Genomic DNA, 6,012 nt, shown 5'->3' on the forward strand with positions numbered 1-6,012 from the left:
CGATGGCTAGGGCGATTTCAAGGACGACCTCGAGGACGACGCCGAGGACGATTTCAAAAATGACGTCTGGGATGACTTTAAGGTAGTGATGCAAAACTATCAATAAATTGACTATCGATACTATCGATAGTTTTTCCAAAACTATCTATAGTGTCCCAGAACTATCGATAGTCGACTATCGATAGTTGACTATCGATAGTACTATTGATAGTTTTTCGATAGTTGACTATCGATAGTACTATCGATAGTTTTTCGATAGTCGACTATCGATAGTTTTTCGATAGTCGACTATCGATAGTACTATCGATAGTCGACTATCGATTGTACTATCGATAGTTTTTCGATAGTCGACTATCGATGGTTTTTTACTATACTGGCGACTAACGATACTATCGCTAGTGCTATCGATAGTCTTGCACCACTATAGTCCGTTACAACTCAAGAAGGTAGGTCGAGGGTAAGATGGGCCGGGGAGGAGGAAGCAGACTGAATGCTAAAGAGAGAAGGAGGTTTCCCCCTCTCTTCTCCAGCGGTTCGTCTGCGCCCTACCGCTCGCCTCCCCCTCCTTTTTTCGCCCAAACCCCCATCTTCGTCATCACTGAAAGCTAAACCAAAATTATGATGGTAAGTGCCTGGGCTAGTTGGTGCCCCGTTTGAAAAAAAAATTAGAGCGATAAATAGACAAGAGGGAGCGACGCAAACTACTAGTGTCGCAAAACTATCCATAGTAAACTGTCGACAGTACTATTGATAGGTTTACGATAGTCGACTATCGATAGTTTTCCGATAGTCGATTAACGAAAGTTTTCTGATAGTCGACTATCGATAGTTTTTCGATAGTCGACTATCAGTACTATCGATAGCTTTTCGATAGTCGACTATCGATAGTACTATCGATAGTTTTTCGATAGTCGACTATCGATAGTACTATCGATAGTTTTTTGTAGTCGACTATCGATAATACTATCGACAGTTTTTCGATAGTCGACTATCGATTGTACTATCGATAGTTTTTTTCACTATCGATAGTCAGATTTCTGGCGACTATCGATACTATCGATAGTACTATCGATAGTTTTGCACCACTACTTTAAGGACAACCTGGAGAACGACGTTTAGGACAACCTCAAGGACGACGTCTAGGACGACGTCTAGGACGACCTCGAGAACAACCTGGAAGACGACGCCTCGGACGATGTATAGAACAACCTCTAGGACGACCTCAAGGATGACGTCTAGGACGACCTCAAGGACAATGTAGAGGACGACCTCAAGAATGATCTCAAGGACGACGTCTGGGACGGCGTTTAGGACAGCCTCTAGGACAACCTCAAGGACTACCTCAAGGACGACGCTTAAGACGACCTGAGGGACGACGTCTAGGACGACTTCTAAGACAACCTTGAGGACGACACCTAGAGGACATCGTCCTCGAGGTTATTTTAGAAGTTGCCCTTGAGGTCGTCCTTGAGGTCGTCCTAGACGTCACTCTTGAGGTCATCTGAGAGGTTGTCCTCGAGGTCGTCCTAAACACACCCTCGAGGTCGTCTTACTCGTCTTCAAGGTCGTCCTAAAAGTCCTTGAGGTCGTCCCAGCCATTGTACACGAGGTCGTCCTAGACGTCGTCCCTGAGGTCGTCCTAAACGTCGTCCTCTAGGCGTTGTCCTAGGCATCATTCTTGAAGTCGTCCTAGACGTCATCCTCCAGGCGTCATCCTTGAGGTTGTTTTAGAAGACAATAAGTGCATATACATATTGTGGATTAAATTGACTGACCCCGGGATTAAATTGGGTAGTGCAAGGATTAAATTATGTGGCGCTTGGATTAAATTGACTGGCACTTTGATTAAATTTTTCGTTGCTTGGATTAAAATGAGCAAAAAAACCGGTAGACTATGACTCATCCGCACTAGTGAAGTCAGTCCCGTTGTCATCACTGATACATTCTTGAAGCACGTCGTCGGCGACGTCCAACGAAATCTTGCACCTCGCAAATGACAGCATCAACCGCATCTTCGCGCTCGCGTAGTGATCGTGTTGCACGACACGGGTAGGAACCGATTGTGCACTTTTGCAGCATACGTTGCGAGCCCGACCTCCAACTCTGGAAGGCATTCCCACTTATCCAGACTTTGGCCTGCAGAAGCCTCTTTGTTTCCCGCCACAGTTTAAGGTCCCGCGCCATTGCAGACTCCGCTGGAGCATCACCTGCACTGACGGGTCGAACTTGCATCCAACAGCGCAGTTGTTGATTGCTGCTGGATGAAGAATGGCCATAAATGAGCACTGAAAACCTAAACTGCTCGGATCACGCATTTCAATACAAAAAAACATAGTTAGCACTCTAACGCGATCTCGACACTCGATCAAACAATGAACAACCATGAATCGTGCTAACAACTGCGAAAAGAAGCTGCAGAGAGCGAGCCGTGAGGCTGTTCCCGCGGCCTCCGGAGTGGCTCTTACAAGAGGTAACGCCACCTCCAGGGAATCGGGCCTGCCGTGCGCTGTTCAGGGCCATACATTCGGGTTAATTTGCGAATCGCTATCACTATTAATTTTCGTTCGCGCAAATAAAAAACAAAAAGTATTTGTAAAAATGAGCGCACAGAATAGCGCAATGCTACAGGTACAGCCGGCTGAACTCGTAACAAGCTGAGGTGTTCTTGATATCGTGATTGTTTAATTTTTGTGCAGTCTCATGGTCTACATTTCCAGCCTTATAATTTTGTATATTTGCAGTCTCAAATTTTTTACCCGAGCCCCGCAGGGGGCGCCTGCGCCTTAGGTGCTAGGTGCTTGGTGAGTAGCAACACCACGGACCCCAGCCACATTGGTCACATTACGGACCCTGAGTAAAAAGTGGGTAAGACCCACCCACGTCTGGCTGTGCATGGCGAGCCCGTGTCCAGGGAAAAGGGCATCCTGGTGGTTGAGCCGAGCCCGGGGTAGGTTTGGACCCTTCGGGGCCCCCCGGGCGAGGCAACACACCACTTTGGCCCCTGCTTCCTGTAGACGGGTGTCCTGGTAAGGCCTGGCCAGGATGATCTAGTCAGTCGCCTTTTCTCCTACTATCCCCTCTCTTCTTTTACTTATAAATCTCTCCCTTTTCTTCACCCCACCTTCCTTACGCCCTTTTCATCTCCTTTGGCGGCAAGGGCCAACCTTGTGTGGTAATGAATTATCTAAATTCTAACCACGCTTGGGTATAGCACCCGGGCAAGTGCTAATGGCTCAACGGTACCAGCAAAGCCCTATTTGTTATGGGCTGTTGACCATTCCCTTTGTTGGACTCGGTGGTGGGTGGCACACCATGGGTGCTGAATTTTTTTCCCATTCGTATGGGTTCCAAAGCAAAATCTTTTCTAGATCGGCCCTTGAAAAGGGGTTGGACCGAAGAAACATAAAAAAAAGCAAGCCCTACAATGCCAGTTATTACCTTTCCAAAGTTTCTGGTAATGCACTCGGAGAACGACAACCAACCACTCTCAAAGCTTTCACCTTTTTTAGTTGCAAAGACCCTAGAGAATGTGATAGGAAAAGACTTCAAAGCGAAAAAACTTCCCTCTGGCGACCTCCTTGTAGAAGTCACTACTGCGAAGCAGAGTACGGCACTTCTGGCTCTCAATGAAGTAAGAGAATACAAAGTATCTGTGACCTCACACCGTTCACTCAACAGCACGCAGGGCGTCATCTCCGAAGATGACCTTCTCGAAATTCCCACCGACGAGATCGTTGAGGGACTTTCAGGTCAGGGTGTCGTTTCTGTGCGACGTATTACCCTCCGGCGTGATGGTGAAGAGCGACCCACAAAACATTTAGTATTAACCTTCGACTCGACTACGCTTCCTCAAACAGTCAAGGCCGGGTATTTAAACTGTAGGGTTCGGCCCTACATCCCAAATCCAAGGCGTTGCTTCCGTTGCCAACGCTTTGGACACGGAACAGCCTCTTGCAGGGGAAAGGCTACCTGTGCCAAGTGTGCAAGTACTGACCACCCCACCGATAACTGTGGTAACAACACTACTATTTGTGTCAACTGTCAGGGACCTCACCCGGCATACTCTCGCAGCTGTCCTGTGTGGAAAAGAAAGAAAGAAATTCTTTCCCTGAAAGTCAAAGACAATATTTCCTACACAGAAGCAAGAAAACGACACTCATTTTTATCTCGAGGTTCGTTTGCCGAGGCCGCGCGCAGGGGACCTGCGCGGTCAACGGTGTCAGCAGGAACACAGACGTCGACGCACGACCTGTGTGTCCTCCCCAAGTCCCCTTCAACCTTACCTGGAGTGGTACAAGCCACTTCCCTCACTAACCAAAGGGAGGATCCTGGTCCGCCATGGTCCACCCAAGCGCAGAGGTGTGGACCCCCTGCGCCCGCTAAAACCCAGCTGCCTCGAGGTCGGGGAATTCCCCCTCGCACCTCTGAAGGCGCCCGGAAACTCGGTGAGCCGTCGGGGTCGCAGGCCCGAAAGGATCAGCCTACGGCAACCCCCGGTGAACCAATGGACGAGAGTGGGTCGAAGTCCGACGAGGACAGACTCCACTCAAGTTCAGAGTCCCTACTTTCGGCCTCCGGTGGTACCACCGGCAGGCCAAAAGATACGGCTAAAAAGAAAAATGCTCCCCGCGTCAAAATAGATTTTAAGGTCTAGTGAAACATATACTCTTAAGATATATATATATATATATATATATTTTTTTTTCCTGTTTGTGAGATGGCAGAAACAGTTCTCCAGTGGAACTGCAGAGGCTTACTCCGTAACTATGACGACATTTACTCTCTACTAGATCTTCATCACCCACTAGCATTTTGCCTTCAGGAGACTCATTTGAACAATAATCATACTTACATCCTAATACGCTTCCAGGTTTTTCGTAGGGACCGTCTCCATTCATCCCACACCTCTGGCGGTGTAGCTATAATTGTTGCAAGGTCTACCCCTTGTGTTGAGGTACCACTTAATACCACATTAGAGGCTGTGGCAGTTCGCATCTTATCTGATCGACTGATAACTGTTTGTTCTGTGTATATTCCTCCAAGCTACACCTTATCTCGCAGAGAGCTAGAATCTCTTTATGACGAACTCCCCCAACCAGCTCTAATCCTAGGAGATTTCAATGCTCATAACCCTATGTGGGGCAGTGGACGACGTGACACACGTGGCTCGATGATTGAGTGTTTTCTTTCTTCTACTGCTTTATGCCTGTTAAACAAACTAGAGCCTACATATTTCAGCGCTCCAACTCGTTCGTTCACATCCATTGATCTGTCACTAAGTGACCCAACATTATTCCCCCTTTTTTCATGGGCTGTTGATCCCAACCCATATGGAAGCGACCATTTTCCCATAATTTTAAACCGCATCAATCCACCCGCTACACTATCCACACGAACACCCCGTTGGAAGTTCGAAGAGGCAAACTGGGGTACTTTTAGTGAGGCCACTCAGCTCGCATGCACATCATTTGACAATCTGTCTGTCAATCAAATCACCAGTCTGCTTAGTAGTCACATTCTTCATGCTGCAATGATAGCTATCCCCTTGACTTCGTCTCACCTACCCCGTCGCCCTAAACCATGGTGGAATGCCGACTGTGAAAAATCGAAAAGAAAGCAAAACAGAGCCTGGGGGATTTTCAGACGTTAGTCAACGCAAACTAACCTAATAAAATTTAAACAAATGAAGGCTCGTGCGAGGTACATACGCCGCCAGTCTAAACGTAAAGGTTTCCAAGGATATGCATCCTCAATTAACAGCACTGCCACTAGCAAAGAAGTGTGGGACAAAATTCATAAAGTCAATGGGAACTACCGTGCTTTTTCAGTACCGCTTTTTTCTGCAAATGGACTTTGCCCCGAGAGCCTTGAACAGCAGGCAGATCTCCTTGGGGAACACTTTCAACATGTTTCTAGTTCCGAGCACTCTTCAGCTGCTTTTTTGAAACACAAGACTCAGGCAGAGCGGCAGTCTGTTTGAACATCCGGTGGTGCTCGAGAAGCTTACAACTC

The sequence above is a fragment of the Ixodes scapularis genome, unplaced genomic scaffold (assembly GCF_016920785.2).
Source record: "Ixodes scapularis isolate PalLabHiFi unplaced genomic scaffold, ASM1692078v2 PGA_scaffold5__190_contigs__length_132052651, whole genome shotgun sequence".
Lineage (NCBI taxonomy): Eukaryota > Metazoa > Arthropoda > Arachnida > Ixodida > Ixodidae > Ixodes > Ixodes scapularis.